Source organism: Gracilinanus agilis, chromosome 6 (assembly GCF_016433145.1).
Source record: "Gracilinanus agilis isolate LMUSP501 chromosome 6, AgileGrace, whole genome shotgun sequence".
Classification (NCBI taxonomy): domain Eukaryota; kingdom Metazoa; phylum Chordata; class Mammalia; order Didelphimorphia; family Didelphidae; genus Gracilinanus; species Gracilinanus agilis.
In genome coordinates this window covers 232168202-232181030 of record NC_058135.1, presented here as the reverse complement: position 1 = coordinate 232181030, position 12829 = coordinate 232168202, and the positions used below count along the sequence as shown (strand labels likewise).

Below are 12829 nucleotides of genomic sequence, written 5' to 3'. Positions count from 1 at the left end.
GGAGAGGGAGAGGGAGAGGGAGAGGGAGAGAGAGAGATCTTGAAAGACAAATTTCTGAGCACAATCCATTTATTACCAAAGATAGCAATTGCCAATAAGTGGGGCCAATGGGCTCAATCCCAAGGGGGGACTGACAGGGTCTTTTCTAGTGATTAAAAAAATGATAAGGTAAAACATCAAGCAACATAGATGTACTTTTTTTCTAATATCATCTTAATATTACATTTGTACCTCCCCTTTTGAAACTCTTTTAATCAAAAATAAGATGTGATTTGGGGAATGTGGGTATTGTTTCCAACAGCTTAGATTAAAATCAACTTGATCTTTTAATTTAGATAGTTTCTCTGGGGTGAAGTTAAAGGGGGGAAATCCAAGTCAAAAGACAAAGGTGGAGGTACAAATCACAAGAACTGATTCATGACCCAAGAGACCTAAGGTTACTTGAGTGAGTTTTCAAGGTAAGAAACATTAATCTAGCATGATTGAGTCTTAGCAAAATAGAATGAAAAATTAATTTTCAATTTCAGAGGAGGGAGTCTTTTATATAAAGAGATGATGGATAAAACCACAAAAATGGATGAATTTACCAAGAGAAAGAGAATCCAAGACAAAGTCTTGGCATTCACCCATGCATCAGGAATAGGATATGGATGGTGGTTTGGTAAGGAAGAACAAAAACCTAAGGGAAGAAAGCATACCTAAAGGGTCATTGGTGTTGTAATATAGGATTTTTAACCTTGCCATGTTGCCTTAGGGCAAACGTGTCAGTTGCCCTGAATGGAATGTTGAAGGTGGCATGAGCCACAACTGCCAGTGAACCAAGGGCATAAAAAGCCCTGGAGACCCAGGGCTGGGTTCTGTTTCCCCCTGACTTTACCGTGATCACTCACTTACCCCTTACCCGCCCTGGGCCGGGGTGGTGGGTGTGTGGAACGTGGGTAGCTTAGGCCTTAGAGTAGTGTAGGGTTTTAAGACCTAATCTTCTAGAGCAGTGGTTCCCAAATTTTTTTGGCCTACCACCCCCTTTCCAGAAAAAATATTACTTAGCACCCTGGAAATTAATTTTTTTTATTTTAATAGCAATTAATAGGAAAAATAAATGTACCTGTGGCCATCACCGCCTCCTTGGATTGCTGCAGCACCCACCAGGGGGTGGTAGCGCCCACTTTGGGAATCACTGTTCTAGAGCAACTCAATATATTTATCACCACTCGCAAGATTTAGTCCAAGAACAACTTTATTTATCAACCAGTGACCGCATCACTCTGACCCAGGGCTGCCTGCCCTGAGGTCAGCAAAGACCATCCAAACAGGATCTCTACCAACCTAAGTCAGACAATCTTTCACCATCAGATGTCTGTATTTCCTGACCCTCTTACCACTACCTTGTTCCCTTGTTCCCTTACTCAGTTATCAATAAACCCCTTAGCTTAACCAGAGAATTCTGTGGTTATTTGCCTATCATCACAGGCCAAGGAGAACAGGCAACAGGAAGGGATTCTGAGCAGTTTGGGTTGGAACAAACTCCATTGCTGAGGGGCAGGAAGTTCAACATCCACTTCCTGCCAGCCTGCCATTAACCAATAGGTTGCTGCTTCCTCAGCAAGGAGGGGCTGGTTACCAGATATCTTAAAGGAGCCTGATGGCAAGCAGTGAGGTTTCTCTGGACACTCAGTTGCCTGGGTTGAATCCTTGTTACATTAATAAACAAGTTTCAAGCCCAGCCTGTGTACAAACACTCCATCTTTACAATTAGCACTATCCTCCTGCTAGCCTTATTATCAGCTTAAGGCCCTTGTGACCCACTTATTAATTACAGTATCAAATACAACAAAGAAGTCAAGAAGGATCAGAAACTATGAAAGGCCATTAGTTATATCAATGAAGAGATCATTCACACCTTTATAGAGAACAGTTTCAGTTGAATGATGGGAAAATAAGAAAGTGGAGACAAGAATATAGATAGCTTTTTCTAGGAGTTTGACTATTATGATATTGGAAATTTGGGGTTCTTTGAACTGATCTTGAGATCTCTGGTCTAAACTTCCTGTGGACATTTAGGGAACTTGAAAACTACATTTCCCATTATTCCTCTTGTGTAATACAGGTGGGCAGGAAATGTGACTAGGTAGAGAGAGGTATAAGACTCGGGACATGATTGGGACACTCTTCTCTTTCCTAGGAAGCAGGCAGGGGGAAGGCATGGTGCGGCATTTGAATTAGATCTTAGCAGGCATGTGGTTTTTTTAAATTATCAATATGGCTGTTAATAAACCCCTAATATTTTTAAATATTTCCGTCTATATAAATTTTATTTGTTATATTTATGGCGACCACGAAGGGACATAGCTCTCAATTTTTCTGATAGCCCACCAAGCCATGCAACTCTGAAGAGCATTTAGAATCCTCTCCAGAGCTATGGACCTGCCCTTACCATTTTGGAGTTTGGGGTTTTGTTTTTTCTCTTTTCCCCGTTCTCCTCAACCACAAGGCTTTTCAAGGGAAAGGGAAAGTGTCTTTGCTCACAAATGCCATATTTTTGCTGATAGCAGTGGTTTATTTTTGCCTGCCAATCATTATCTTTCCAATTCCCTTGGATGCTGCCAGCCGGCTGAGCCTGACCCACCATGGGGGGGGGGAGGGGAAGGGCATGGAGGCCTCTTCTGGCTTCTGACCTTCCCCCCCCCAGAATGCCAGTCCCTGCCACGCAGTGCTGCTACTGATGCCTCTGCCACCAACCCCTGCTCTGCCATTGTCTCCCACTTCAGCTACCCCACCTGTTGAAGCTGCCACCTGAGTTCCAGCTAATGCTGCTGCCTCGACCCCAGTCACAGCTTAAGACTTGGCAAATGTACAAAAAAAAAACCCTTCTTTCTCATTTCTCATACTTGGGACTTTCCCAGGGGTGTCTCCTCATAGACATTAATGACTTTTGTTATAAAGAAAGTGTGGTCCTAAGGAGATACAGATATGCAGTGAGGTGGATGTATCTCTGTATTCTCCCTAGGTGCTGATGATGGGGGAACACCAACCCCAATCACCCTAACTAGTTGTTATAATTGCCCCTTTCAATAACAGTTGCCCAGGGAAGGACCCCAAAAGGTTAGGTGGGTGGGTAACCCTTTCAGGTCCAACCTGGGGTTGGATCAATTATTAATATTGGGCTCTGATCATCCTTGCATCACGTTTGTTATCTGACTGCATTTGCTCCCTCCCCAAGGGTTGTGATATAAAGACCACTCAGGAAGGTACTTATTAAACACTATCTATGATCTATAATTAGGGAAAGGATAATTAGGATTAGGATTGTGGATTGGAGACCCTGTCAATCTAATATCTATAATCTATAATCACTTGGGGCTGGAGGCTATTGATTTAGTAGAAGCTGGAGCTTTGTTCTTCACAACCCCTCTGGCTCAGCCTGGCCAATGCCAAGCCAGAGAGTGACTGCTCTTGCTGCAGCTGTGTGGGTGATTTATTCTCTCAGCTTTCTTACTATCAGTGTTTGGTGATGTATTAGCTCTCACAGCCTTCAGGAAATATTCAGATCCTACCAACCCTCTGCTTCATATACCTCTCAGCCTCCCCTCACCACCCAGGGACCCAGAGACCTAAAGAGCTAGGAAGATTCAGAGACCTAAAGATCTAAGGGACCAAAATCCAAAAGACCAAAGACCAAAGGCCCCTCCAGGTGGCTGTTAGGTTTATTTATACCCCCTAGATCAACCGACTTTTGCCCCTAGCTCACGGCATCTGGGAACATTCCAATCTCTCCAACTACCTTACTTGTCAATCAAGGTGACATCCAACATTTCTCAGGATTTGAATATACCACTTTTAACCTGAAGAGAGCTTCTCTAGTCCCCTTCCTCCCCACAAGCCCTCCATGTGGGATCTTCCGACGTAGGCCCTAGCTTTTACTCTTCAAAAAGGAAGTAGAATGGCAAGCGTGGGCTGCATTGCCTATTTCAAACCATTCTTTGCGATTATCTTGCCTGAAACTCAGGGGAGGAATTCACACACACACCCCCTGCACATGCTGGGGCTACCCAAGACTTTGAACTACATACCTCATATGGAGTCATCCACACTATACTCAGTGCAGAGCTCAGTTAGAAGGAACTTGAATTGGACCAGAGGTGGATTTTAAACCTCAGACTACATGGGGTTTTTTTAAGTCTCTGTATCTTATTGTATTTTGCTGATTGTTGTTTTGTTGATTTTTCTGTTACACTGGATCATTTTAAGCTAATGAAGTTTTGGCTGCTAGATTAATTCTATTTATGATTTAATTGTAACTCCCAAATAGTGAACAAATCTATTAGAATTGGTAAAAGGGGGTTTTGATTGCATAACTTATAATCTGTTCTTTATATTGTATTTCCTGATTTCTTTTTTAAGTTTACCTGTTTTAATCTAATTCTGTTACCTATACCAATTATGAATATCTTAAACATTTTTTAAGTTGTAAACATCCCATAAGTCTTATGCATTATTGAAATTGCCATGCCTTAAGTTTTTATTCAATCTTGATAATTGTGTACAACCTTGAAGATTTTACTGCCTTAAGAATTTAAATCTAGATTTTCTAAAGGGTTTTTAGAAATGACTTTAGATGCCTAGTAACCTTCTGTGTGAATGATAGTTTTATATATTTATTATAAAGAATGTTGTCTTAAGGGGGTAGAGGAAACAAATGGAAGTTTCCTGTCCAAGCTTTTGTATATTACACAGGAAGCCAAGAGAGCTCCTGTATGCTTGATGTTTTGACTTGCTTTTCCATCAGAAGGATTTAGAATTCCTGGTGATAACTTAGACCCAGAAGTTTTTTATTATATTTCTTTTTTAGGCTCTGCCCCAAAATTGCCATGGAGGCAGTAATAGAGTTTGTTAAGAAAATATCTCGGCCAAGGCTGAATGATTTACTATACCTGTTGAATTTGTAACAAGTATACAATTTCTAAACATCATAGCAAGTGGTAATAATAATGGGTTTGTTTGCTATTGTCTTTAAATGTGTTAGTGGAAATTATGGTACTTTATTTGAATGTGCATTATGAATCTGCTATTTTATAAAAGCCATTTACCCTCACAAGAGTTCATAGTAAAAACTTACAAGGAGATGGTTCTCATTTTTGGGTGAAAAGCCTTTCATTAATTCTAAGCTATATATTTTTTATTTTAAAACATTCTTTTATTATTTTTCTTCCTTCTTTGTGCAATAAAATATGTGTTCTTTTCTCTCATTTTTGTACTTGAGAGCATTGTATTTTTTTCCCTGAATTTTTAATTTTCCTTTTAATTTTTTTAATAATAGAATAATTGACTCTTTTTCCTTTTTCTCATTTTGGTACTTAAAAGTACATATAATCAGTATTAATCCCTTTTGATTTTACAGTAATATAAGTTTAGTATAAATGTATATTTGCTATAATATTAATGCATACCCAAAAAGCTTTAGAATATAGTAACCTGCGAATTATTGGTAAATATTATGGGACTGTGATTAATGTCTCTCTGTCTGATTCTAAGAAAATGGTGCAAAAGAGCCAAGGTCATGGAGACCGACTAAGAAACTGCACAAGTGCCAAGGAACATACAGATCATCCCAAATCTAGGTGGGACTGAGGAAGTTCTATGCCAATACTGAAGGGTGCGAAACTAATGTTTGGGGGCTTGGGGTTGTAGCTTTTCTAACATATGTTAGAGGCCAGACTTCCCCTGAGCTTCATCCCTAGCCAAAAACCCAAGATTGGCTATCATTATGGCTCATCCCTGAGAAGGTGCAGGCAAATCAGACCAGGGAAAGACACTTCCCTTGCACATATATTTGGTCCTGTTGTTTCTCTTATATATAGAATGGCAACTTTCTGTAGTCCTAGCTCCTAAATGGGTAATTGCAAACTGCTTAAATCACTTTAACTGGGCCTGGATTCAAGGACCTGTTATAAATTTATTTTTCCTCACATTTTTTGCACATAAGACTTTGACATTTTAGATTTCATTCACAAGTAAATTTTTCTCTTTTATTTGGATTTAATTTTTTAATTCTTTTTATTGCTTTTGCCAATTGATTTCATACAACCCATAACTCAGCCATGTATCCTTAGCTGATCTGGGGAACCCTCTTCAGGGGAGAATGTGTTATTAATTCTTCTTAGGGGGACGTGTATGTTTTATAATCAAAATGTCTATATTATAATCTATAATGTAAAATTTAACTCTTTTTAGAGTAATTTCAGGGGGGTATGTATAATTCTCCTCAGAAGGGAATGGATGTTTTATAATCTATAATGTAAAGTTTAAATTCTTTGAGAGTAATTTTAAGATAAGAAATTTGCCATCTCCCCAGAATCCAGACAACGAACCTGTTTGGAAAAGGTACCATGAAGATGCCTGAAGAACCTTCACTGGATCATGAAGATCCAAAATGAACTTTGGGGTGCAGTTGATTGAATTATGAGGAGTTGAATGCATTTGTTTTGAATGTACACTCTTATGCCAAAGGGGACTGCCCCTAATTGGCTTTTTGTCAATGCGACTAGCAATCATTGTTTCATTGCTTTTGTCCTCTTTTCTTTTATCCCTAAATTTCTGTAATTTAAAACTTAGTTGTGTTTACAAGAGCATTCAAAGAGACAAGCCTCTCTCTGCCCTCAGGGGGAATGTGATATTGGAAATTTGGGATTCTTTGAACTGATATTGAGATCTCTGGTCTAAACTTCCTGTGGACATTTAGGGAACTTGAAAACTACATTTCCCATGATTACTCTTGCATAATACAGGTGGGCAGGAAGTGTGACTACGTAGAGAGAGGTACAAGACTCAGGATGTGATTGGGACACTCTTCTCTTTCCTAGAAAGCAGCCAGGGGGAAGGCATGGTGTGGCATTTGAATTAGATCTTAGCAGGCATGTGGTTTTTCTTAATTATCAATATGGCTGTTAATAAACCCCTAACATTTTTAAATATTTCCTTCTATATCAGTTTTATTTGTTACACTATGAAAGCAAGAAAAAATATAGGATATTATCAAACAATTATAGGATTTTAGGACCATGGATCCAAAGATGGAAGGGCCCTCAGAGGCAATCTAGTTCAACTCTCTCACTTACACATGAGAAAAATAAAACTTAAAGAAGTTATCCTACTTGCCCAAGGTAACAAGATAGTAAATGTGACATTCTTGAGGCACCAATAATTCCAATGAGGATAAAAATAGGCAGCTATTTAAACAGAATGTCTCTTCTGCTTGACAAACTTAATTTTTTAAAGATTCATAAAGGATATGGAAGCAAAAACATATAATTGGATTGAGTATGTGGAAGAATCCTATAAAAATTTTAGCAATACCAAATGAGCTGAGACAGACACAAAATGCCACAACCCAAAATAGCCTTTTTTTAATGCTATCCTTGGGGAAAAGGAAGGTTCAAATATTGCTCAAGGTATATGGGACAATGATAATGGATAACAATAATAAGGCAAAACTACTACTCTCTTGTGTTAACTCTAGTTTTCTCTACCAAAGGAAAAAATCTTGGATCAGAGAAAAAAAAGGTGGCTATCACGGAGAGATAAATCTTGGGACAGAGAAAAAAGTAGCTATCAGGGAGATATGGTAGGAAAGAAGCAAGGTTGTCTTCAATATGCTCAAGTTCCCTAGGATCAGAGGAACTACACCTTAGAGTAATAAAAGGACTGGCAGAGATGATCATTAAGCTATTGTCAGCAATTCCTGATAAATCATGGCAGAGAATGGGTCATATTTCTGAAAAAGAAAGAGCGTGGTCTTCAAATTCTAAACTGGTAAGTTTCACTTTCATTTATGGCAAAATTCTTGAGCATGTCATTAAAGAAATGACTGATAACAATTTGGAAATGGAATAGCAAGAGCTCAGAGGGCTTTAATAAATATGTCTTGTTAAACTAACTTTATTTCCCTGCATTTTATATTGGTATATCAGATGAATATCTTAGACATATTGTATCTAGATTTTTAACAAGACATTTGGCAAAATCTCTCTTGAGATCCTTATGGACCCAAAGGAAAGATGAGAACTAGTTCCTAATACTATTAGATGAAATCAGTTCTGGTTTGAATGACCAAAATCAGAGTAATTAATTAATATTCCCATTTCTCAGGCTTCTTCCAACTCTTGACATCCTGAGATCCTTGAAGGCAGAATCTATCCTGAACAGACTAAGTAGTGGCATTAAGGTAAAGCTATAAGGAAGTCTTAAAGGGAGGGATTCTGGAATCCATCCTTGGTGCTGTGCTATTCAACATTCTTTTCAATGTACTCTTTTTAAAAGCATTGGTTATCAAATCTAAAGATTACACAAACCCAGGTGAGGTAACTAAAACATCAGGCAATAGAATCAGGATATAAAAAGATTTCAACAGGCTGAATTAATGAACCAAATATAAAAAGATAAAGGTTAAATATAAATAAGGATAAATACAAAGCCTTATACTTTGGTTTAAAAAATAATCTGCCCAAGATAAAGGATAAAGGAGGTATGGCAAGATCACAATTTGTGTAGAAAAAAGCTGGGGACTAGAAGTCAATGTGTATCAATAGTGTCACTCAATTAAAAAAAGTATATACTGTACTAAACGCCTTTTATGTGCTAGGTACTAGGCTAAGAAAATCAAAAAGCTCACAAAAAACTCACGGTCTAATGGATGAGACAACATGTAAACAACTATGTACAAATAAGATATATGTTGTACAGGACACTGGAGATAATCACAGAAGGAAGGCACTAACATCAAGGGGGACTGGAAAAGACTTTTTACAGAAGATGGGGTGTTAGATGAGATTTAGAGGAAGCCAGGAGGTGCCAGGAGTTGGAAATCATGAGCAAGAGAGTTCTAGGCTGGAGGGCAGTGAGTGATAATGCATATCTTTGAGAGATGGAGTATCTTGAACAAGGAATATCAAAGATGCCAACATCCCTGGATCACAAGGTACATGGGAGTGGGAAGGAGTACAGAGACTGAATAAGATTGGAAAGGTGGGAAGGGGTCAGGTTATGAAAGACTTCCAATGTCAAATTGATACCAAAATGCCAAAATTTTATATTTTCTAAAACTAGAAGTGATAGGGAGACAGTGGTGGAATTTATTGAGTGCAGGGGTAATATGATCACTCTGGGATAAGCTTTGGGAAGATTACTTAGACACCTCAGTGGAAAAATAACTGGATTAGAGAGACTTGTGACTGAGATACAAAAAAACAAGCTATAGTAACCGTCCTGGAATGAGATGATCATAGCCTGAGCCAGGATGTTGGCAGGATCAGAAGAGAGAAGGGAGCATATTCAAGACATATTACGAAGGTAAAATCAATGAACCTTGGCAACAGATTAGATAGAAGGAGACGAGAGTAAGAGAGACTAAAGAATCCAGAATAACAAGTTTGTGAGTGAAGGTGATTAGGAAGATAGTGGCACCCTCAACTGTAACAGGAAAGTTAGTTTTATTTAGTTTTTTTAAAATTTGGAAATTTTTATTTAATTAATTTAGGTTTGTTTTTTTTTTACGTGGTTACAAGATTCATGTTCTTTCCCTCCCCTCCCCACACCAGAAAGTTAGTTCTAAAAGCATGTTACTAGAAACTAGAGACAGGGGGTCCCGAGGTCAAATCTGGTCTCATATACTTCCTAGATAGCTGACTCTGGGCAAGTTACTTTCCCTCCATTGCCCAGCCCTTAACACTCTTCTGTCTTGGAACCAAGACACGAAATTGATTCTAAGACAGAAGGTAAAAGGGTTTTTTTAATATATTGCTAAGGGCAAAATATTCAGAACCAAGGCGGGAGCTGGGTAGCTCAGTGGATTGAGAGTCAGGCCTAGAGACGGGAGGTCCTAGGTTCAAATCTGGCCTCAGACACTTCCCAGCTGTGTGACCCTGGACAAGTCACTTGACCCCCATTGCCCACCCTTACCACTCTTCCACCTAGGAGCCAATACATAGAAGTTAAGGATTTAATAAAAAAAAATTCTGTACCAAAAATATATTGTAGCCATACCTTGCCTGATCCAACCACAACAAGCATTGTGCTCAGTTCTGTGCACTTGCTTTTTCTCCCTCTGAAATCTTGAAGGCCACCAGAGGCCTTTCTTTATTATATATATTTTTTATTTATTATATATTCATCTTTATTAAGTCCCAATGTATTGATATCAAAAACATAATCAAGGCTCCTAGAGTTATCTTTTCGTTTTTGAGAGACTCTGATCATCAAGAACATGGCACCATGAAAAGATAGCATGGAGAAAGGTCAGAGACAGAGATGGAGACAAAGATTTGGACATGATCTGTTGAGAGGTGATCACTGAAGCCAGGAGAGTGGATTAAGAAACACATTAAGAAATATATTGGGGGCAGCTGGGTAGCTCAGTGGATTGAGAGGCAGGCCTAGAGACAGGAGGTCCTAGGTTCAAATCCGGCCTCAGACACTTCCCAGCTGTGAGATCCTGGGCAAGTCACTTGACCCCTATTGCCTACCCTTACCACTCTTCCACCAAGGACGCAATACACAGAAGTTAAGGGTTTAAAAAAAAAGAAAGAAATATATTGGATGAAATATATAAAGCCCAGTGGAATTGCTCATTGGCTCCGGGAGGGGAGGAAGGAGAAGGGAAGGGAAAGAACATGAATCATGTAACCATGGAAAAATATTCTATATCAATAATATGGAAATAGATCTTGATCAATGACATTTAAAACCCAGTGGAATTTCACATTGGCTATGGGAGAGGGATGGGAGGAGGGGAGAGAAAGAACATGAATCTTGTAACCATTAAAAAATATTCTAGGTTCCAGGTTAAGATGGCGGCAGAGTAGAAGCAGCGTGCTTAACCTCTCCTAACCCACATATACAGGACTCCTCAAGAGGACACAAAAACCAAATCCAGATGAACAAATGGACCCCACAACAGGGCACAGCACTGAAGGTACGTTGGATCTGGGCATTTCCATGCTATAAGGGGGTGAAACAGCTCTCACTAAAACGCGAGCTGAGCAACACACACACACACACACACACACACACACACACACACACACACACACACACACCACCTACAGTGCCAAAGCCAGTGCATAAGAGTTAGAGCAAGTTTGGGGCATTCTTTAAGTTCTTGGCAGCTATCTGGGATCACCAGGGCCTGCTCCTGAGAGCAGCAAGACTTAAGATCACAAAAGGCTAAAGAACACAGACTTTGAACGTGGACCTTGAGTGCAGGCACGCACCTTGGGTGGAGACCCAGTGAGGAGGGGTGCACGACTGTGGAAGCAACACCCTGAGACTGTTAAAGGAGCCTCAGGCAGAGGAGCAAGCATGGGGACCACCAGGAAGCCTGATCCTGAGAACAGCTAGACTTGACAGCCCAGTAGCCTAAAGAGCGCAGACAGACCGTGAGTACGAAGATAAAACTGAAAGGGCTGCATGGCACTGTGACTCAGGCAAAAATTGCTCCACAGCTCAATAGGCAGAGAGCCTGTCTGCCTCACCCAGACTTCTGACTGAGAAAGAAAAACAGCATAATAATGGCAAGCCATGCACAAAAACCTCCAAAGAGAAAGATCAAGGAAAAAATCCTTTAACACTTGACAACTTTTACACAGAAAAAATCCAGACAACAGAGCAAACAGCAGAGGAGAACAAGTAAGTAATCACATCCAAACCTTCCCCCCAAAATGAAAATTGGTCACAAGCTCTTGAAGAGTTCAAATCTGAGATCATGAGAAAGATGGAAGAGATTTGGCAAGAAAAAAGGGAAATAGCTCAAAAGGAAATTAGCAGGTTAAAAGAAAGAAACTCCCAATTGGAGAATGATGCCCAAAAATCAAACTAAATGATAATTAAACAGCAGGAAACCATGAAAAACAGAATAGACCAAATCTAAAAGGAAAATCAAAAGATTATAGCAGAAAACTAGTCTCTAAAGACCAGAATTGGGTAAGTAGAAGCCAATGATCTCTCAAGATAGGAAGAACAAATAAAGCAAAGTCAAAAGACTGATAAAATAGAAGGAAATGAGATATCTCACTGAGGAAATGACAGATCAAGAAAACAGGTCTAGAAGAGACAGCTTGAGAATCATTGGTCTTCCTGAAAAAGCAGAAATTAATAGAAATTTGGACTCCATACTACAAGATATTATCCAAGCAAACTGCCCTGATGTTCTTCAACAAGAGGGCAAAATAGACATTGAAAGGATCCATAGATCACCCTCTACACTAAAGCCTCAAAAGACAACCCCCAAGAATATAATAGCCAAATTCAAGAGCTTCCAAGTAAAAGAAAAAATTTTTACCAAAAAAAAAATATTCTAAACTAATTAATTAAATAAATTTTTCAGGAAAAAAAGGAAAAATATTCTAATAAATAAAATGTTTTTAAAAAGAAATATATTGGATTTGGAGCCAGAAATATGTATGAGAATTGAGTTATGGAAGAAGCCCAGGTTTGGGAATAAAGATGAAATAGCTGTGTGGTCTCAGAAAAGTCACTTTCTCTCTCTGGGTTTCAATTTCTCTCAAACATTTGCACCAGTTGCCTAATAGGGAGCTATGAAAACTGCAGGGTACCATAAAAAGTGCAGGAAAAGCACTGGCATAACATATATCTAACTATTTACCATTCAGGGAAAGGCAGGGAGGGAATCTGAATCACAAAATGTCACAAAACAATTGTCAACAATTATTTTTACATGTAATTGGAAAAAAGTAAATTTAATAAAAAAGAAAAGCGAATACCCCTTGCTATCATTACCTCCGTTTTCACCAGCTTCCTATGAGGGGCTTTAACCAAC

At 39.0% G+C, this 12829-nt stretch overlaps 1 protein-coding gene across 1 annotated transcript in view; it reads right to left on the bottom strand.

Moving 5' to 3' along the window:
• The window catches only part of SERGEF (secretion regulating guanine nucleotide exchange factor), a 282000-nt gene that overhangs the window by 252872 nt on the left and 16299 nt on the right, over window positions 1–12829 (bottom strand). The gene's annotated exons all lie outside the window — the stretch shown is intronic.